This window comes from Pan troglodytes, chromosome 2 (assembly GCF_028858775.2).
Source record: "Pan troglodytes isolate AG18354 chromosome 2, NHGRI_mPanTro3-v2.0_pri, whole genome shotgun sequence".
In the NCBI taxonomy this organism is placed as follows: domain Eukaryota; kingdom Metazoa; phylum Chordata; class Mammalia; order Primates; family Hominidae; genus Pan; species Pan troglodytes.
The window spans coordinates 28,220,614-28,243,697 of NC_086015.1; the positions used below are offsets into that span (position 1 = coordinate 28,220,614).

General features: G+C 40.7%; 1 protein-coding gene across 23 annotated transcripts in view; it reads right to left on the minus strand.

The window, feature by feature from the left end:
• THRB (thyroid hormone receptor beta) overlaps positions 1 to 23,084 on the minus strand; it is a 376,864-nt gene that overhangs the window by 115,963 nt on the left and 237,817 nt on the right. For 4 of the 23 annotated variants that reach the window (XM_054680440.2, XM_054680445.2, XM_054680444.2 and 1 more), the window contains one exon: positions 3,623 to 3,713. The exons of the other annotated variants lie outside the window; for them this stretch is intronic. The gene's annotated coding sequence lies outside the window, so the exon portion shown is untranslated. The remainder of the gene's footprint in view (positions 1 to 3,622; positions 3,714 to 23,084) is intronic. 23 annotated transcript variants of the gene reach the window in all.

The window sequence follows — 23,084 nt, forward strand, 5'->3', positions numbered from 1 at the left end:
AGTGAATAGAATGAAAAGGAGACACAAGAGCTATTTTTGGTTGGGAGCAAAGAGAAGAGAACCTACCAGCAGTAAATTCCTTTGTGGGTGGAAGATGAGTTTCTAAAAAACAAGCCTGGAGGCTGAAGAGGAATCCATCAACTCAAGGATCTGTCTAGGGCTGCCCCATTAATCCCATCAGACACCAACTCAGGCTTTAGATCATTCAAGATGAATTATTCATGGAGCCCACTCCTGCAAGGCTTAGGTGAAGAACCAACCTGTAACTCAGGGGCAGAAGAGCTGAACAAGAGGGATAAAAGATGTGTTTGAAGGCACTGAAGAGACTGTAATTAATTACACCTGTATGAGGGAACCCAATGGTGATATGTGAGTTTGGCTTTGGAAAAATGAGCTGGGATTTTTTTCCACACCAGGGATGAAAAGCATGGCTTAGAAGTACCAAAAAAGCCCAGGGTATGTGATTGCAGGAGCGGGGCAGGAAGTGACCATGAATGACACTGCAAATGTAGTTTCAGGCCAGATGGTGAAGAGTCTTGAAAGAGTTGCTGTGGAACTTGGGCTTTATCCTATGAAAAATGGGGAGCCACGGAAGGTCTTTAAGCAGTGATCCAGTGTGAGAAAGGCAGCCCTGCTGCAGTGTGGAGGAGGCCTGCTTGGGAGGCTCACCCTTTGGTGGCACCTCTTTGAGTGGGATCATTGCTATTAGGTTGATGCAAAAGCAATTGCACTTTTTGCCATTACTTCTAATTGCTTTTGTTTTTGCACCAACCTAATACTTGCCTGTCTCAGTATTCAAGGTCACAAGGCTAGACCAGTGCCAGAGAGAACACCTCAACTCCTTCTTGTAGAACTCCAGCACGCTTGCCCTGACCACACACCTTTGTCCCCTTGTGTTTCCTTTCTCTGTATTGAAACTACAGCACTGAAGGGGCATCTGTAAAAATTACCCCATGAAAAATCTTTCCACGTAGACCTGGTGAGTCATTGTTTATCCAACCTGTGCACTGAATCAAAACATGCTTCCCCTCACAGCTCAGCATCAACCTTTTCGGAGGAGAGGGGTTTGTGGCCTTTTCAAACTGTCTTCCTTAGTTTTTCTTCTCCTTGGCTCTCTCAGGAGGAAGGGTAGCAGAGTGTCATGCAGCCTGATGTATCAGATGATGAGATTTAACAGGGATCATCTATTAATACTTCAGCAGGTGCTTCATGGGCAGCCCAGGGAAGCCATGACTGACTGGGTTGGGGGCTGTGGATTGGGGAACCTTCATTAGCAATTCTCTTGGTTCATTTTAAAAGGTCAGACCCATGAGTGTCATGTTATTACATACCCTAGCCCAAGACCATTAAAACTGGGAAGGCCTTCAGAGAAGGACATATCCATCTTCTCGCCTGGCATTGAGCAAACGTGACTAGATGCAGAATCAGTGGACATGCTAGATTTCCTAGGAAGTTGCCGTGTAAGAGGGGGACATAGCTTGGGGATGTGTCTTGAAGTTGTGTTTAGGTAGCAAGCAACTATTTTTATGAAGTTTATTTGGTATTGTGGGGTGCTGGGCATGACTGGAGTTCATGGGATGGGGCTGAACCCCTCACCCCACCCTGTCCCCACTTGAGCCTTCCCACAGCTCTGTCTGTGGCATCTGGAAGCACAGCTGAATAAATGCAAATGGCTGTCCCCCTAGGTGGGCTGCACCCCATGCTAGGAGGGCAGTGAGGCTGTGGATCTCTTGGGGGTAAAAGTGGAGTTTCCCCTTCTTTTCCTCTTCCCCCTCATAGGAGGAGAGGGAGAGCTATACATCAAACCTTTGACTCTGGCATTTGGGGAATATTTTAAAGAACAAGTCCAATCCCAGGTATGGAGGAAAGGCTCCTGGACTGGGCGTCATTCCAGATGGCTTTGGGTCTCAGTTTAGTAGTTTGGGGATCATGGACAAGTTCCTTTAACTCTTCAAGCCTCATTTGTAAAGATAAATCACAATTCCTGCCCTCTCAGGGTTATGCTGAGGACCAAAGGAATTGGAAAATGCCTGTAAATTTAAAAGGAGGACACAAATGTAAGGTATTGGGAGACTTCTTTATTATTATAGGCATCATCATTATTATAGATGATCTCAACTCCTGGTCAGCCTCAATCATCCCAAAGGCATGGGGGAACTGAAACTCTTGCCTGGTCTAACTTTAAGCTTACCTGAGGTCATTTAAAGACTCAAGAACAATACAGAGCCCACCTCCCCAGATGCTGTCATTACAAAGATTAAAAGGAGGTGAAATTGCTTCTCCTTCACCTGCCCTGCCATTCTCCTCTTGCAAGGCTGAATTTTTGTGAAAAAAAATTTTTCCCTTTCAAGGTTACTTTGCATGTTCATTTAACCTTGCTATGGGGAGTAAGAAAGTTTGGACACAGAAATAAATTTGTTCCCAAGTCTATAGCATCCTGAGTGCAGCCCCAGTTATCCTTCCCCGAGCCCTTTGCATTTTAATATTAAATCTAGGACCCAATGAAGTGAATAAATAATGGTTGAATTTCTCATGATAGGAATCAGTTAAGAACTCAAATAGGAGAACAGAGGCAAGGTGTTTTCAAATCATACCACGCTGTGATCCACCTTTCGTATTCAGTAAAACTAACCCTATTTGGGAATGTAGTATCAAAAAATCAGTAAGAGAAAAAATATGAAAAGCTAGCATAGTTAGACTGGGCATGAGCCTAAAGAGGAACATAAAACTCTGAGTTAGTAAAAATGTGGAAAACTAGTGAAAGCTCTGTCTGTACCGTATCCCAGGTATTAATCTGAGTGGGTCACCTCTTGGAGGGGAAGGCAGTCAGAATTTCTCCACTGGGTGTGGCAGGAGACTCACGCCCCACATAACAGACTTTAGCAAATGACTGTTGAATGGCAAAGCTATACTTTTCATTTCAGATTTTCAGGCAGTCTCTGTAAGTGTTTTGCCTTCAGGAAGGGAAATAATTCAACCAGGGTCTGTGGTTGAAACTGAGCTTAATTTGCTGTTGCTGATATTTCTTTTTATTCTTAGTAAAATAATTCACTTTTACTTCCACTCCACCCACTCTCTCAACTCCAGTTCAACAGTCTCATTCTAGAGTTCCCCCTACTCTTTATGTTAGTCAATATCCAGGCCAAATCATTGTCCTCTTCTCTCTCTTCCCCTTCCCCTTCCCCTCTCCTTTTCCACCTCTCTCCCAGACAAAGTCACCATGGCATGTTACAAAGAACATTGGCCTTGCCACTTAAATATGGGATACTGAGTCAGGAGTAACCATTCCTAAAATGGGAATAAGGCCGTAGCTCTCAAAGGTGACATTGGGTTAAGTGGGATGTGCACACTTAATCCACGGTAGTATTCTACACCCTTCAATGCTGGGTTCTGGGGCTACAAGCAGAGTAAAATCCGATTCCTGTGTTGAGGACTAGGTCAGCAGTGGCAGAGGTGGAGTGGGCCTTAAAACAAACAAACAAAGCCCCCTGCAAATCTAAAAGCATCAACCACATCTAATTTATTGTCACATTGAGTGAAACATGGAGCACTTTTAAGCCAAATAAGGTAGTGATAGAAAAGTAAAGAAGAAAACAGCCAGTAAAAGTTTTATGAGACCAACCTGAAAGGACCAGCTTGGCCACCTGCTGTTTATAGTGCGGTTTCCTTATGGCTGTCTTTCTCTACAGGTGGACTATCATCTCCGAACACTCCTAAGAAATGGAAGATAGTCTCTTAAGAGGACAGCCCAGAGGTAGTTTGAGGAAATGTCTGACAGCAGGAAAAACAACTTCAGCAGATGCCCCTTTGGCCAAAGCATGCTGTTAAAACTGACTCTACTGACACCTGGTGGAGAGTAGGGTAACTTCTCCCTGCTAAAGAGGGTGTGTGTGTGTGTGGGGTGTGTGTGTGTGTGTGTGGGGGGGGGGGGTGTATGTGTGTGTGTGTGATGAACGGACTGGAAACACATTCATCATGTCAGGGAAATTGATTCCTAAGGAATGAGGGTACCATGCAGAACCACCAGATGCCAGAATATATAATTGTGGTTAGGTGACTCACTGAGACACATGCATGAAAAACAACAAGAATGTGAAAATAAAACATTAAGACTGCAGCAAATGATTTATTATTGATTTTTAAAAAGAGTTTGATAATGAGTAAGACAATAACAAACAATCCACTCCCTCCTGTAACCCTGGATGGCGTCATAAGAAAAGACTCTAGTACTTGACCCCTTGATAATATCATCTGAAATTTAAAAGAAAATTCAATCTTGTCCCAGGGAGACAGTGTCTCTCAGTCTGAGCCAGTGCTCTGCCGCCTCTGGAATCTGCAGTGACCTCCTTCAGATTTTTAACCCTGGGATAAAAAGAATAATCTTCCTAAATGGGGTGTTATGAAGACTGCTGTGCTCCTAAAATTCCCTTGAAGATGAAAATAAAATTATCCTAATAAATATAACTGTTTACTACTTCTTCAATGTCAAATGGGGGGCAGGGGACATGGGGCTACATTGCAAAGCTCTTGCAGAAATTGACTTCGGAAACTTTGTCTCCATTCTCACGCATTAGGTTCTTTTTTTTTTTTGAGACAGAGTCTCGCTCTGTCACCCAGGCTGGAGTGCAGTGGCATGATCTCAGCTCACAGCAATCTCTTTCTCCTGGGTTCAAGCAATTCTCCTATCTCTGCCTCCTGAGTAGTTGGAATTACAGGCACAAGCCACCATGCCTGGCTAAGTTTTGTATTTTAAGTAGACCCAGGGTTTCACCATGTTGGCCAGTCTGGTCTTGAACTCTTGGCCTCAAGTGATCTGCCCACCTCGGCATCTGAAAGTGCTGGGATTACAGGCGTGAGCCACTGCATTCACTCGCACATTAGGTTCTTGTTTGATTCTGCTTGGTAAAGGTTCTGTTGGCTCTTTATCAGAAATTCCAGTGGTTTTCCGTGAGGTATCAGGTGCATGGTATAGCACACACAGCCTGAATTTGTCTTTCAACAGTGTGTATCAAAGGTGATTTTCAGGAATGCACCAGAGCAATTAGAGCAATCATTAGTTCCAATTTGCAAGAATTAATCCATCATATTTGGGACACTAAATGAGAATTTACATCATCATTATTATTATTTGATGGAGTCTTGCTACGTTGCCCAGGCTGGTCTCGAACTACTGGTCTCAAGCAATTCTCCTGTCTTGGCCTCTATCATTATTATTTATTATTTTGAAAAATCACAGGAGCCTTGGTTAAGGGTTGTCTCAGGGAGCCAGGATGGGTAGGTCTGGGTAGGAAGGTTATAAAGGAAAGAAGTCCCTCAAAGATGCATATAGTTCTAATTTTCTTTCAGCTTCTCCCCTGCTAATATTTAAATTTAGAATGTGTATTTCCTGCAATGTGATGGCTTGAATGCATGATCCTGCCAGAATGTGTACAGTTAAACTATACCTGGGGACAGTCATGCTGTAACAGAGATTCCCAACTTTCTCAGTGTATGTCACTCTTAGTGTTTCAGTAATATTTTTTACGGTGACCCTAGGTCAAAAGAAATACTTAAATGCCCTGTTTATGAAGTTATGAGGTCCAAACAGCTTGATAGGTGGATTTGCATGGTGTCTGACAGTTGTTTCTGGGTTTCCTTCAAAAATTAAAAACATCCCACTGTATTTCTGTGGGGTTGCTGTGGTACCCAAGGTGCTCTGGTACAGATTTTGGGAACCATGGCTGTAACAGCTTTGAAAATCAGTGAAAAGTCTAAAAGTGTGATTTGCAGTATCTCCTTTCACCCCTCACTCTTTGTGAGACCATGGCCACAACATTTGACCTAAAGGTGCCATTAAAAAGTTTCATACAGCCAAGTGAGTCGGCCTGGCTTACCACTTGGTGTGGAGGACATGAGAAAGAGACACAGAGTGAAGTCTTAGCAGGATTTAAGGCAGTCCTGGGAATAAATCAGGCTTGGTTATTATTCAGTAGTTTACTGAGCCCGCGTCAAATGGGGAGGCTGTGACGAAGAATTTAAAAAGTAAAAGAACACAGCCCTTATATAATCTGAGAAGAGGATGCAGTAAGTCAGATTATCACTGGAAATTACACGGATGCCAACCATAGCTGAGAAGCTGGCTAGATACTGAACACTTCGCATTCTTAGGTGAAAATCAGACAAATGAGCACAAGATGTTCACCATGTTGGAAGAGTTGTACGAATACCTCAGTAGATGAATAAATGACCGGTTGCCTGCATTCCAATTCTGTGCTGCTTCTGACTTACAGGTAGCAAGGAGCTACCTATAGCATAAGCTAAACTAGTGTCTTTCAAACTTTGGTGAGCATGTGAAGGGCTTGTTAAAACCAATTGCTGGGTTCCATTCCCAGAGTTTCTGATTCAGTTAGTTTGGGGTGCCTGAGAGTCTGCATTTCTAACAAGTTCCTAGGTGATCTGGATATACTTTCCAGGGCCCACATGTTGAGAACCATCAGCCTGATCCATTTAAGAACATGTTGGAAGAACTAAGGTGCCATCCTGGTAGGCTATACTCACTCAACACATGGCAGGCACCCCCACCTTTCTATCCTGACCAGCACACGGTCAGCCTTCTCTAGAATATTTCCAGTGAACGGCAGCTTACTCTGGCCAACACATCCAGTTCTGTTGGTGGACTGTGCCCACTGAGGGCCACTTGCATTTTAAATGGGCACACATGAATTTGGGACACTCAACTCCTGTGGCAACAAAATGGCAATGAGACACAATGGGAAGGGGAGTGTACCCATTGGGCACTTTGATTTTGTATTTTCCAAAAGATTGGCTTTGCACTCTGCTTACTTGTAAGTATGGGGCACAACCACAAAGGATGCAGAAAAAGCATTCTCAGTTCTCAAGGAGGGGTTTTCACGGCAGAATCATCTGAGGAGCTTTGCTCACCATCTCCAGGCCTGGGCCCAATAATGCGTACTTAGAAAAGCCACTCAGGTGATTCCATTGAGACCTTCTGCTCATGGGAGAAGTGCTTGAGTTTGAGCGTGGAGACAGGTCACCCTACTGTCCTCTTAACCCTACAGCCATTTGCTCTGCCACTGCGAGCCCACATGTGTATGTCTTACTGTATTATGTCCTGCTCAACTTCCTCAGGCCTACAGAGAAATCTATTCTTGTGCCTCTTGTCACCCTTCCTTGGATGGTGGCAGTCATGGCCAGTGTGATTTATCCAAAGCACATTGCCAATTAACACTCATTAGCTAGGTGCTAGAGAACAGATCCAAAAAGGGGTACCTGCTATTGCACCAACAAACCAAGTGCACCTTTCTAGTGGACTTCTATATTGAACCCTCCTTGCCTGCCCCTTGTACTTATTTTCTTAGAGCGGGGTTCTCAAAGTATGCAGGCAGCAGAATCAGATCACTTGGGAACAAGATGGCAATGCAGATGCTCCGCCTCTATCCCAGACCTAATGAGTTATAAACTCTGAAGGTGGGGTTCGGGTCCTATGTTTCTGATGCACGCTTGAGTTTGAGAACTACTGCTTTATAGTATTGGTGCACTCCCCTGCCCATCGCCACAAATTAGGTCTTCAAAAGGTAGGGACCACTGTCCTTCCTCCCCCCACAAGTTAGCACACTGATCAGTGCATAGTAGGAACTCAAAAAACATGAGTTATTTCTTGAAGCTAGGGCAGCTGTACTGCCTGCTCACAAGAGTGAATAAACACTCCCTTGGCGTGCCACCTCTGAGAGGTTGCCAACACTGGGTCTAAATTATCTCCCATTTCTTATGGGTTGTATTTTCCATATTTACAAATCAGCTTTCCCTAAATCCTCTCCAAGTTTTTTACATTCTTTTCAGCTCAGGAAGCCAAAAACAAGATGGCATGTTTTAGCCAATGTCTGTTTCCTGCTGGGAGGGGGAAGGGCATTTCTGCATGATTCTTAAATTCCATACTCCCAGCATGGTGATTATTTTCCGAACAATAGAACCAGATTGCTGATTCATGTTCGGCTCACGGCTCCAAGCATTTTTTTTTTTTCCTGCTGTACTTGTGCCGATGCAACACAATAATGTTCTATTCATCCCTCTGAATTAGAAATGCCAGCAGCTCAGATATGCAACTGAAGAATCCCCCCTCCCCTCTGGCTTATTTAAAGCCTTCCCACAAATAACACATTTTGAAATATTAGACGGTGCTCACTTTGAGCCATTTGGCTTGGGCAAGGACAGTTAAACCTTATTTTTTTCTCAGCTGCTCCTTGCACAATGCCTGGCACACTGTCACTATTATTCTTAAACACTGTTTGTTGAGTGAATCACATACCTTCTCCTTGAGGTTCTAGCCTTATCCTTCTCTTCTGCCCTAATATATTACAATAAGCCCTTTCTTAGGTGCAGAGAGAAAGCCTCGCTCTCACATTCAGAGGCTCGTGTTTGCACCCAGCCAAAGAATGAGATTGACCTCAAGGTCTGATGATCCAGGTGGGCTCCAGCCAGCCCCATCCCCGTTTGCACACTGTCTGCAGCACCAGTCCTGCCACTGCTACAGCAGCAAGATTTTTGGCTGCCTCTCAGCACAGCTTTGCCAATGAGCAAGAGGGGTCATCTGCGGGGTTTTGTTTCCTAGCTGCAAAGTCAAATCAGGGGGACTACTTAGTGCTCTGAAAGCTCTCATGGTAAACCTGGCTTTCACATCAAAATCACCTGCGCACCTTTGAAAAAAAAAAAAAAAAATCCCAGTGCCCAGGTGCACTCCAGGCCAATTAGTGTCTGTAGCTCAGGCCTCAGTTTGTAAAGCAGCGTGGGTGATTCTGATGCACAGCCAAGATTGAGAGCCACTTAGGTTTAGAGGCCCTAAAGTAGCCTCTGAAGTAGTATCCAGGGGTCTCCTGCATCTGCCCTTGCCCCTTCTCATCTCTGTTTAAAATGGCATTCCAACAGTTAGAATACGATCCCGCTCCTGTCACCCCTCTGCTCAAAATCCCACTGTGGCTCCCACAAGGATCTGCCCCATCTGCCTCTCTGTCTCTCCTCTCCCAGTTTCAGCTTCACCAACTCCTTCCTCTTCCTCGAACATGTCATATGTGCCCCCTGCAAGAGGGCCTTTTGTGTCAGGATTTTTCCTTGCCTGAAATGCTCATGCCTCCAACACCTGCTTGGGTCCCTCCCTCACCTCCATTAAGGGTTGAACACCTGAAGTTCTCGGGATGCCTATTTGAACATCCCAGGGCTGTCACCTGCCCCTTCCCTGGGCACGGTGCTTCCCAATACCCCTTATCTTCCTCTCCTGTCTCTCTTTGCCATAGTACTTAGTGTCTTTTAACATGCTGTACATTTTACTTCTGTGCTTTGCTGCTGCTGTTGTTGACTGTTTCTTCTCTCTCTGCTAGGAAGTCAGCTCTATGGGGTCAGGGATCTTTTTCGTTCTGTTCACTGGGGTGCTAACACAGTGTGTAGTTCATAGCAGGCCCTTAGTAAATACTCGTTAAATGGAGAACACCCTTGTTGGGGGTGCTAGGGACAGGTGCTGAATGGAGGAAGGGAGGCCCAGTGACACAAAAGGAAATAAATTTTCTCAAAAATGACAGATTTTGAGGAAACACTTATTAAATTCTAATTATGAGGAGTTGCCAGGCAATGTCTAGGTTAAAAAAAATGCACACTATAGAGACAGGAAGTGTATGAGTGGTCAGCTAGGGCTGGGTGGTGGGGGTGAGGGATTGGTTTAAGGATGGGGAGTGACTGCTCATGGATACAAGGGATCCTTTTGGGGTGGATGAAGGTATCCTGAAAGGAGATTGTGGTGACGGCAGTATATAAATGGCTGTAAATACACCAAAATCCAGTGAACTATATATTTTCAATGGGCAAACTTTGTTATATAAATTATATCTCAATAAAGCTGTTAAAAATACACACCTAACTGAAGCATCATACAGGGTGTTAAAGACAGAGCTGAAAAAGAAATAGGCTATTATTATTTCTTGTCAGGCATGTGGATTTTCTCTGGCTTGAGTTTTGAATTGGGAGTGAGAGAGAACCTTCCTTATCTCTCATTTGCTGCCAGAGACATCTATTTATTGGTAAAGAAATGTAATTGAAACTTCTTGATCAAGGCCTACCTCAAGAGCAATTTATTTGGATTAAATGGCTTTCCTTAATAACTTCCACATCTATCAAAATTCTGCAGTCTTTTCTAGGCCTCCAGGTCAGTTTTGGAAAACAAGCAGCTACTTTGTATGAAACTGAACTTTGACACTTTTGAACTTATAATGCCAAGGAAAACTCCAGGCATGTTGACATCAGTACCATCTGCTGATGGGCAATTGCTCCACACAAACAGAGCTCAAAGTGTCTGTGGCAGTGAACTGAGATGTTGCTTAGCTAGCAGCCATGTGAATCTTCCTCCCGAGAACTCACTGATGTTATGGTAATCTAATAACATATATGGAACAATAACAGCACATTGCAATGAAAATGATGCATGGTTACAACTCAATGAAGACCATTCTCCCTCTTCTGGGAGCTTAACAGCATACCTTGTTAAGCTGTGAAGGGGGAAACTTTCTTTCTGCTCTTCTGCCTGTTTCTCTGCTCAAAATCTTGACATATGCCCATCAGTGCACAAAGGGTCTGTTTGAACAAAGGTCAGGAGGCTATCCAGAGTCCTGGCTTCAACCTTCTCTTTTGGGAATCCCTAAGATGTGAGCAACGTGATGATATGAGAAGACTCTTGGGGACTGCTGCTATGTGTCTGGAGAACTCCCGAGGAGGACACAGTCACTATGCCATTAATAATTAGAATGTTTGAATGAATGGTAAGTTTTCTGCTCATTGATGAAACAGAGGGCCAGAGGACTGAGAAACTTGCCCTTTGTGACCCAGCTGGCAAGGGGAAGAGTTAGACTGCCAACCACAACAAATGCTTTTAACTGCTAAGCCATTCTGCATCCCACCTGCAAGGTGCACATCACTCAGCTGGGTGCCATGATGGGTGCAGAGATGACTAAGTCCCACCCCTTTCCTTCTGACAGATATTGACTGGTAGAGAAGACGGGATGTGCACAAACAATTCTAATTAGGGGAGGCTGTATTTATACTCTGTCAGAAGTGCAGAGGGCCATTAGTGTGTGTGAAAGGGAAAGAATAACAAAAAAACCCAACTTTACAAAACATGGACACTCCACAGATTACCATGCCTCCCCGCACAGGGACCATGCCAATTTTCTCTGTCAAGATCCAGCTATAAACTGAGGGCCTGGTCAGGTGCAGTGGCTCACACCTGTAATCCCAGCACTTTGGGAGACCAAGGCGGGCAGATCACTTGAGGTCAGGAGTTTGAGACCAGCCTGGCCAATATGGTGAAACCCCATCTCTACTAAAAATACAAAAATTAGCCGGGTGTGGTGGCACGTGCCTGTAATCCCAGCTACTTGGGAGGCTGAGGCAGGAGAATCACTTGAACCTGGGAGGCAGAGGTTGCAGTGAGCTGAGATAGTGGCATTGCACTCTAGCCTGGGCAACAGAGCGAGACTCTGTCACAAAACAAAACAAACAGAGGGTCTTTCATAATGTGGGTTACGTAAAGTGTAGTTTATTGGGTTGGTATCATTCTGATCATGCAATCTGGATGCTTGGACAGAATAGCTACATCAGCTTGTTTTAATATCATTTGTACATGTGTCCCCAAAGAAGATAGCATGTCCCTTACGGAGATGTTGTAGGAATTAAATGAGTTCATGCGAGAAAAGGGCTTAGGATAGTACCTTGCACATAGTAAGTGCTCAATAAATGTGAGTTGTTATTGTTATGCATAGTTAAGCCTAGGTTCTGGATAATTGAGTATTGGGTACCAGAGACCTAATTCCGTAGGGTCCTGGTCATTTTGTTACACACCAAGAGAAGAGCTGGCATGTGAAGTGTGTTCCTTTCATGGGGGTTTCAAGAAAGAAGGCAGTGGAACACTCACTAAGTGCCACTGCTGCCTACTGAGAACTTGATTTACTTCATGCACTGGTTGTACGGTTGCAGTTTTTGAAAAGGGCATGGTATTGATATTTCTCAGTGTGAAATGATTTCTTATATAATAGTTGGTAACATTAGGAAAGAGTGGGATTTCTATTCTCTAGCATGATACTGAGTAGAAGAGATTTAATGACGGGATAACCCAGTTCTTTGGGGGCAGCAGCATTTGCATAACTGACTCTTTTCAGCAATTCTGCAACAATTAATAGGAACCATTTGATGTCTCTGTTGGGACTTCAACTAACGCTTTCCCAGTGAGAGAATATTTAAAAGAATATTTTCACAACTTTACTTTCCCTCAAAAAATATAGTTTTGATCCCAAAATGATAGTTTTTATAGGTGTAATTTGGAATGCCTCAGTTGTACCATCTCTAGAGTCAAGAAAAAGTTTATCATAAACAAGGCCCACTTAATGACTAATTTTTGTACATGAAAAGGAAAGACAGTGGATCTTGGTCATCAATTTGTATTGTTGATTTTACCTACTATAAACAAACATGAACTATTTCACTTTTCAGAAAAAAATTCATGTAATTTGAAAACAAAGATTACCAGAGAAAGAGGAATTAATCTCTTTCTAAAATGCCAAAGAAATATTGCGGATCCCATGTGATATGCTTGAATGTGTTTCTGGAGTCACTTCTTAGCTCCATGGCAAAGGCCAACTAGACAAAACGTGGCTCTTGGCTTTGAGTAGAAATCTACAACAAATGTAAAGAGTTTCTATTTGTTGTGTTCAATGAAATTGAGTACAGAAAAAAGAAAATAACAACACTTCTTTATGATGAATAAATATCTTAATCACCATACATCTTACACATGTGTGCACGGTTTCCTAAAAAGTAAGAATAGTAATGATGATAACAATAAAGGCAATAATAGCAATAGCAGCTAACATTTGTTGAGTGCTTGCTATGTTCTAAAGGGTTCTGATAAGTTCTAGGGAACCTCCTAAGGATTCTGCGGCCTCCTTTATTACTCTTATTACTTGTATTCTCAACCTATGACGTAGGTGGTACCATCCACATTTTACACTTGGGGGAACTAAAGTTAAGAGATGTGACTCCCTTGCCCAAAACTGCAAGAATTTTAAAGTGGGAGAGACAGGGAGCAAATCCTTTATGCTCTAAATCACTAAACTTGACTGCATATTGCAAGAATAATAATGATTACATGCATTTATATTGCCTTTTTACACTGTATTTTTTCATTTGATGCTTACAACCTCATTTTATCATCTCTTTTACAGATGAGGAAGCTGAGGCTCAGATGTTAAATGTCTAAAGATAAATACTGGTACATGGGGAAGTCAGGACCCAAAAATATGCCTCCTGACCCCAAATCCAAGCTTCTTTGTGAAGAATTAGAGCTTCAATCTTTTCTGAATGAAAGGTCCTAAGAATTTTCTACAATTTTTCTATGAGCAAAAATCACATCTATGGGATATATATACTTCAAAAATAAAGTTTATAGCTCAGAATATCAAGCAACCAAATTTTTAATATATAAAGCACAGGATTTGGCTAGGCTGAAACCAATTATTTGAAAAGTTTACTCTTGATGAGTCTGGAATTTTTCATATGGCCAACCCTGTATCAGTGAGACACATTACTTAAGTGGCAGGAAAACCTTTCTTTTTGGATATGAGACATTTCTGAGTTCAGTAAAGGTTACGTGGTTTCTCAGAAAATTAGAACTTCTATTAATAATCAGTGCTCCATTTGATTAGGATATTATTCCTATTACTTTGAGGTCAAATTCATAAGAATGGACCCTAACAGTATACGAATTGGGTAGGAGTATATACAAATGAACTGCCCTTGAACCCTAACCCCACGCATTGAGCTATCAGGCTCAACCCCATATTGATGCTGCTGGAGACATTTCTAAAGGGACTACAAATGAATACTCCTCTAATAAAGAAAATACTCTTTTCTCGAAAAGCCAAGAGATATCTGGAAATTTAGGACATCAGTAGTTGTTTAAAGGAAAGGTTTGGAATAGTACAATGAATAAAGCTGGTTAGCTGCCATTTATAAAACTACTGAGTTTTTGACCCAAAAGCTGGGTGCTAGTTTGTTACCTGTTGCCCCTCAGCTCCAGATCCACCCTTCTTTGCTCTATTCTGTGATGCTGGGGCTGGGATGTGGCTATTTCCCAGAGTCCCTTGCCAGAGGGCTTTCTATTCACTGGAAGAAGACTGGAAGGTGAGGAGAAGGAACTTCCTTCCTCCTTTTTCATGCCCCAGGAGCATCCTCCAGTAGTCACTGCTGTCTGGAGTATGGGCCTCTTTCTACATTTCCAAAACCAGTCCCTTTGCGTCCCTCAGAGGTTCTAGCAGCAGCTGGTTGGCTTCCTTTCTTAGTGGTCCAAGCACCAGCTCCACAGGACTACTTCCTTGAGTTCTTAGGTCCTACTAATTTCATCTCCTCTTTTTGTTTCCCAACTCTGAGGGTGACAGCTACTTCTTGCAATTGGGTTCCCTCAGTGTTCCTTTTTGCTCTTTTAGTGCTTTAGTGCTCCAATTCCGATATAACAACCAATTCCCTGAACTAAATCCTTCTGTTTGAATTACCTAGTGTGATTTTGTTTCCTCTCTGGATCCTGACTGCTGCATGTCAGTGCTACACTTGTAAAAGTGCAGTAGCAGAAACAACACCGTTGACTTAATTCAAATCTGTTTCTGCTAAGTGTGAGAAATTATTATTTCCAGCAAAGAGCCAGCATGTGTGAGAAATGATAAGGCCCAATCCAAAGGATAGTAGAGTAGAAGGCTTCAAAGGATCAAACTTTTAAAAATTATTATTTTTTTTTGCATAAAAATGATTCCTGATCACCTTGGAAATGTTTGAAAACAGAAAGTATAAAGGAGAAACAATTAAAACCCACCATAGAGTTAACCACTAACAAACTATCAGTGGATAGTTTGGCATATTCTTTCTGATCTTTTCCCCCTTATACTTCTAATACTTTAAGATGATAATTATTTTAAACCAACCCTTGTTCTCTAGTATTTTCACATGGCAGTATGAAGAATTAAACTCTTAGAGCAATATAACCTTGCCACATCACAAGAAAACTTGTTCCTTCTACTTTGGGACTGGATCACTCTGGCAAGGGCTGCTTACCTCTAACCCAGAACTTAAACAATCAATGGCTAGGGCCACAGACTCCCATCTCTGGTATATCTGTTATACCTTCTCAGTTGGATTCATAAAGTAAACAAGAAATCTGTACACATTCAGGAGGAATACTTAATACATTATGAGCTGGCTCCAGGAGTGAGTCTACGAAAAATTTTGAAATATAGAACTCAACAGTCTGCTCTATAAGGAGTGGCATGTTTGGACAGAGAGGTGGGACAAATGTCAGTGCTAATTACCCTGGTCTGCAACACATATTTCATATTTTGCTACTTCACTCATTCATTTATTCACAACAACTATTAGGCCGGGGCAAAAGTAATTGCTGTTTTTGCTAGTATTTCCACATGGCACCATGAAGAATTAAACTCTTAGAATGATATAGTCTTCACCATTACTTTTAATGGCAGAAACTGCAGTTACTTTCGCACCAACCTAGTACCAGAGTATCTACCAAAGGTGAGGGCAAAGCACTGTGTTAGTTGCTGGGCACAGAAATAAGACATGACTGTTGGTCTTTTTACACAAAATTCATAGTTATAAGAAACAAAATCCAGAAAGAAGAAATTAAAAGATCAAGCACATATATCCTCATGTCACTTTTCTTAACTAATAAAACATCTTAGTATTAGATGCATTTGTTCTTGCCTAACTCTCAGGTATACCTGTCACCAATTCCCTGTACCCCTTGAGAAGTCTCCAACTTTGAGATCTTCTCATAGCTCGCAGGTAGTATTGACTGCCTGTTGGTGCAATGTTTCAGTCTCCATCTGCCTTAAAATTATTTATCAGGTAGAAAATAGATATAAGCATACATTATGCTCCAAGTAACACAGCACTGAAATGTATGAAGTGCCGGGCATGGTAACTCATGCCTGTAATCCCAGCACTTTGGGAGGCTGAGGCAGGAGGATTGCTTGAGGCCAAGAGTTCAAGAGTAGCCTGGACAATATAATGAGACCTCATCTCTACAAAAATTTTAAAATCAAATTAGCTGGGCACAGTGGTGTACGCCTATAGTCTCAGCTACAGGAGAGACTAAGGTGAGAGGATCCCTTGAGCCTTGGCGTTTGAGGCTGCAGTGAGCTATGGTTGCACCACTGTACTCCAGCCTGGGCAACAGAGTGAGATCCTGTCTCTTAAAAAGAAAAAGAGAAATAGATGAAGTCAAACCCTGTAGAAAATTCAAGGAAAAATACATGGAAACACAATAGTGGTTGTTTAACCTACCTTACATTCCTTCAAAGATTAAGTAGATATAAAATAAGAAAGAATACCAGAATAACATCACTAATGTTAATCTAGGATCAGATACCAAATTCCATATCTGAAAAACAGAATACTGCAAAAATAGAATAATTATAGCATGTGACCAAAGGCAATAAAGAAACTTTCCAAGAGTAGAAATAGGTAGAAATGTGACAAAACAATCTCCCTAAAATATACTTAACTTAGAAACTAAATAGAAAAAAAAGAAAGAAAATCAGACACATAAAAAAAGAAAAACTGCAATTACCTGGAAGCCAAGAAAATTATCTCCTAAACAACTCTTTGTCAAAGAGTAAATAGAAGCCTTATTGCTAGATATGTAAAGAATAATTATGATCTAAATAATAAATGTTAAAACCTATGTGAGACCCTCAATGCTGTACTTACTAAAGGAAATATCTTAAATGTCATAGTTTTATACATTTTTATGACTTAAAAATAAATGAGTTAAGCATTTGTAGAAAAAGAACCACAGATAAAAGAAAGCTGAAAGAGAAATTAATAAAAGTCAGAAAGCTTATAGGACTAGAAAACATTTTAACAGGTCTCATGTGTAAAGATATCCCAAAGCTGATTCTTTGGAAAAACCAAGAACAAAACAACAAATAGATGAACTAGCAGTTAACCTAGTGGAGAAAAAAAGGGAGAAATAACAAATTCACAAAATTAGGAAAAAGAAAGGGAATTAGTTATGTATACTGAGGATTAGAATAATTATAAGAGATGACTTTCAGTAACTGTGCAAATACATTCAAAATCTTGATGAATTGTTTGATTTTCTTAAAAAACATAAAGTAGGAGAAAAGACAAATTTGCATAGACTGAAAATCATGGGAAAAACTTAAACACTGTCAAGGAACCCCCCTCCTCTCCCTTCCCTGAAAATGCCAAATCCAGATGGTTTTGTGTGTGATTATTTCATAGATAAAAAAATTATTTAAACTGTTTGAAAGCACAGGGAAAAAATAAACTTCCTCAATTACTTTTGTAAATCAGCATAATTCTGATACCAAAAATTTGGAAAAGACAGCATAAAAAAGAAATTTGCCCAGATGACTTATTTTAATTGAGACAAAAAATCTTAAATAAAATATCAGCAAATGACTCTTGGAAAAATTAGAAGAACAATACACCAGAAAAAATGGAATATTTCTAGGAAAGCAAGGATAAGTCAACATTAGGAATGCTGAAACTGCTAATCAGAGTAATAAGTCCACTGAATAAAAAAGTATTTGATCTCCTTGAAAGACGCTAAAATGGTATGTGATAATAGTCACTGCTTGTTCTTGATGACTTAAAAACCCACAGGGAAGTAAGACTATATGAATGTTATCCTGTAAGAATATTAAATATATGAAACACTTTGAACAAAAAGTAACAGGGAGAATTAAGCCCATCAGATATGAAAGCATAGTATAATGCCTTAGTAATTAAAACAGTGCAGTATTGGTGCATGAAAAGTTAGCAGATCAATGGAGCAGGACAGAAGTTCAGAAACAGACCTCAATATATATGGAAATTTACAATATAATAAAAACTGGCTTATTTAACTCCTAAAGATGAGATAAACAGTAAACATCTAGAAAAAAAATCAAAGTTGAATCTATAACTCATACCTTATGCCTGGTTAAATACCAAGTATATGAAAAAATTAAAATGTAACAAATAAAAGCCCTAGAAGAAACCACAAGAAAATCTTTCCACAGCTTTAAAATGGTGAAGACTTTCTAACTATGGCACAAATCTAGAAACCACCCACAATCTCACTTCTTAAACACCTGTAACAACCATATCTTGAATGCCTATAAAAGGAGATATGTAAAACGCAAATGTCCATCAACAGGAACTAGTTAAATAAACCATCTGGGAATAAATCACCAACTGGAATGCTGTATAAATGTAAAAAAAGAATAAGAGAACATTTATAGAATAATATGAAATAATCTTTAAGAAATATGGTTAAGTGAGAAAAGCAAAGTGCATAGCAGTGTACACGGTATGTGACATCCATATATACAAAGAGAAAGAAGAATATAAAAGGGTATCCAAAGAGTATCTGTGGATAGACACAAAGAAACTAACAACACTGCCTATGAGGAGGGGACCTGGATGGTTAAGGGATGAGGTTTATTGCAGACCTTTCCATACATTTTAGATTCTGGACCATGTATAGAATTTGGTATCTATTCAAAAAGAATAAATGAATACAATACAATACAATACAGTGAATACAAATAAAGGTGGGGGAAAGAAACAAAGGTGGAAAAATTTGAGGTAACACTCAGAGATAATGTACGTTTTACAAAATTGCTGTGGAGATGAAATGCAATAACATAATAGAGGCATAAAATAAATAATATAAAAAGGAAAATGAAAAGTATATATGGTATAGATTGTTGTATATCTATAGAAAGGTAACCATTTAGTCTTCTTTTCTACAAAGTGCAACTCTAGAGCAAAGGTTGCAAACTTTACTGCTTACAGGGGCTAGACATTAATTCATTCAACAGATAGGCATCAAGTGCCAGCCATGCTCCAGACAATGGAGATACAGCATTGAACAAACACAGGAAAAAAAATCTCTGCCCTCACTGAGCTTTTGATCTAGAGGGAGATGACACAGGCAATTAAACAAATAAATGTCACATGGAATAAGAAGCAGCAAAGTGCACTGGGAGTACAGTATTTAAATAGTGAGGTCAGGACAGACAATGATAGCAGTTGAGAGCTGCTGGCCTAACTGTCTCTTTCATACAGGAGGCAGCAGATACTCTGCTCCAGGAAGGAATTGTCACATAGGGCTGTGGAAAGAGTTTTGCCAGATCTTCAGATTTTCCAAGGAGATAAGAAATTCAGATTTGTACTGGAAATCTCCTGGTTTTTCAATCCTGACTCAATTTTTAAAGAAAACCACTACGTTGGCCAAATAAAACACATCTTGCTAGCCAAGGCTGGCCAGGTAGATGATCAGTTCAGATCTCTAAAGAAATGAGATTGGGTTTGAAAACAAACACAGCAGAACTTGTAAGCCCTGTCATCTTATGAAGCTATGCATGTTTTCCATGTCTTCAAACATTTCTGGAACTCCTCACCGAGAGAGAACCAGTTGTCTCTCAGAACCATTTTTTTTTTTTCTTACCACACAAGGAAAGCTGTTATCATTTTGAACTGAAATCTTGTTTGGACCCTGAGTCTATTCACTAGATTTGATTATTCATAACATTTGGGTTTTTCTAAAAATCAGATTTACCGGCCGGGCGTGGTGGCTCACGCCTGTAATCCCAGCACTTTGGGAGGCCGAGACAGGTGGATCACGAGGTCAGGAGATCGAGACCATCCTGGCTAACACAGTGAAACCCTGTCTCTACTAAAAAAAAAAAAAAAAAAAAAAAAAATTAGCTGGGCATGGTGGCGGATGTCTGTAGTCCCAACTACTCGGGAGGCTGAGGCAGGAGAATGGTGTGAACCCGGGAGGCAAAGCTTGCAGTGAACCCAGATTGTGGCACTCCAGTCTGGGCAACAGAGGGAGACTCCATCTTAAAAAAAAAAAGAAAAGAAAAGAAAACCAGATTTACCTTCCAAAGGCTCAGGATGTGTTTAATAATACATATACTATTGGCCTTAAAGGTAGTCCCAAAAGAGTGGCTGCAAATATTTAGAGTAAGAACAGTGTCACTAAAATAAATATGCATCTTCCAAGGTAATCATTGAAGAAGATTGCACTTAAATGTGTAGGAGTCAACACAAGTCTCCCAGCCTTACAGGCATTTAATAAAACACTCAATACTTTGGATTCTGTTGATTGCTATCAGGGTTTTTCCTCTTCTTTTGCTTCTAAAGGGCTCAGTTCTTCGGACCTGATTGAGTGCTATAAGGCAGTTCATTCTAGGGATCCTTGGAATGCATATACCCAAACAAAGGCCTTGTGCCAAACATAACCAGCACGTACACCATTTTTATTTTCCTATGACCAATGACTTAGTTTCTGTGGTCAGTTAGTGACATTAGCCATGTAGAATCACATTGAAGAAGAATGCAAAGCTTTCTATGAGCCCCTGACAGCTTCAGTTTTCCTCTCTAATAACATGTATGAATCAGAAGCCACTAGTTTGCATTTCAGAAATATTTGTGGTAGTTAGGAAACATACTGCACTTATTGTATTCCCATAGAAATAGAGTGTCCTTGGGCAGAATGGAAAAATGGCACTGAGACATCCACCAAGATATAGGCTTTATCAATTCCATTGTTGTCTGATGCTTATGCCTCCTTTGCTCTTGGTTACTGGAAAGTCTGTACAACATTCATCCCATCGGTCCAGTATTTTTGTTAAAGCACAGATCTTAGATCAAATATGCCATAACTGTTTGTCTATCCATGTATCTACTCTTCCCTCCCTCTATGCATCCTTTTGTGAAATATTCTTTGAGTGCCTTTTACTGATTAACCCCTGTGCTAAGTGCTAGGCATGCAGTGTAAAACAAAAATAACATGTATATCACATATATAATACAATATATACATATACAATACAACACATATACAATAATGATATCTGCCTTTAGGGAGCTTGCTGTCTTTTGGAGAGAATATATATTAATGAAGTTAATTATGCAAGCCAATGTAAAATTAAAGCTATGTGTCATTTTCCTTTATGGCCAAAATGTGGGCTCTCACTTAGATAAGGCTTTCTAGACAAAGTGATGAGTGGGATGAGACTCCCAGAAGTGCCAACTAGAATGAAGTCAAAGGATGAGTAGGAGTTGCCCAGGTGGAAGGAGAGGGAAGGGCAATCCCATGTGTGGGTTTCATGGAGAAGGGAGGGACCCGTACTTATGTACAGGGTGATAGATGGCTGGTGTAGGCAGAAGGGTGAGGACAGGGAGCTGGAGAGAGATGAGTCTGGAGAGACAGACAGGAGACTGGCCAGGCAGGGCCTTTTAGGCCATAGACAAGATTTTATATTTATCCTAAGTCAGAAAAGGTTGAAGGGTCTTAAGTGAAGGAAGTAGCAATGATTAGATTTACATTTCAAAAACCACTGTATCCACTGTGTTGAAGGGGTGAGGGGAAGCCTTCATTGTCATATAGATAAATGGTAACTGAAGGTGTCAACATGGATGCTATTGCTTTAGAACTGCAGCTAGAGCAAGAAGAGGAGCACCCACTATTTAAAGAACTCTAATGTTGAAAAGTCAGGAAGAAACAGCAAGCTAGTGAGAGAGTCTGAGGATCAAGTGAGCTGGCAAGAGTCTGTGAGGTACAAAGAAATCCCAGAGAGTTTTGTGTCATGGAACTAAGGGAAGAGACAAGAAGGACAGAGTAATCAGTGGTACTGAATACTGCTGAGAGGTCAAGGGAGATGAGGTCTAGAAAATGGTCACTGGATTTAGCAATATGAGGGTCATCAGAGGCCTTAATGAGTATTACCTGGTTAGTGGAAGAGGGCCTGAAGCCAGACAGATGGAGTTGAAGAGTAAATGGGAGATAAGGACACAGAAATGGTGCACATTTATTCTCCTCTTCCCAGCCAAAGACTGGGAAGCCAAACTTTCAGAAGTTTGGCTGGGAAGAGGAGAATAAATAATTGTGAGTTCGTTGCAGGGAATAAATGGTGATATGCTTTAAAAAAATTTAATGGAAGATGTGGACATGTTTAGAAGGAAGATATATTAATAATAATAATGACAGTAATTTGTTTTTGAGAGAGGGAAAAAGATAACTCATACTGAAAGATCCTGGGAGGGAGTCCCATCTGGAAGGAGAGAGATACGTGTCTCAAGTATGTACAAGACGGGTGGACACCTCTACTGTACTTGGGAGGAAGGGAGGATGGACACAGAGGTAGGTAGGCTCATGTGTCTGGTGTCAGGACAATTAGAGTTACAGAGAGATAGGTTTCATTTTCTCTGAAGGAGAAGGTGAGGTTATTTGATGAGAGCAAGGGAGGACAAAGAGATGTTAGAGGGTTATGGAAGATGAAGTCTGAAACAGCATTACAGAAAGTGGAAGAGTATGTTGAACAGAGATATTTAGTAGGATTCAGGGAAATGTTGATGGCCCATTTGAAGTTGGTCATCTGAATTCATAGTAGCACAAATTAGCTCTGTTCTGTGACCTTTTTTGTTTTTGCAGGACTGGCAAAAGCCCTTTGCAGAAAGATAGGAGTTCTGGGTTCTCGGTTGTGATAGCTGTAACTTGTCATGTGACCTTAAGTACATCCTTCTCTGGTTCTCAGTTTCTTCAATTTTCCAAATGGTGAGATCAGTTTAGATGATACCTGAAGTCTTGTTCCAGCTCTAAACATTCACGATGTCCTCAATATTCATGGAGAGGCCCTTTAAGCTTATTAAGGTTTTTCTATTGATGCCTTTAGTTTTTATTTTAAAATGAAATAAATTTTTTGATATATTTTTTGGTATATCAAAAGGTATTTTTTGATACCTTTTCATTAAATAATTCTACTCTGGGAACCAAAAAGTCCAGATGTTTATGATATTATCCAAGTAGCAAAACAAAACAAAAGCAAAACTCTGAGAAGAAACTAAATATCTTAATTTTAGGTTATAGAATATGAAATAGATCTTTTTAAGATCTATAGGAAAATACATGCTTCATAGTAAAAAAAGAAATTTAGATAATGTATATGGCTATTCTCTATAGACCT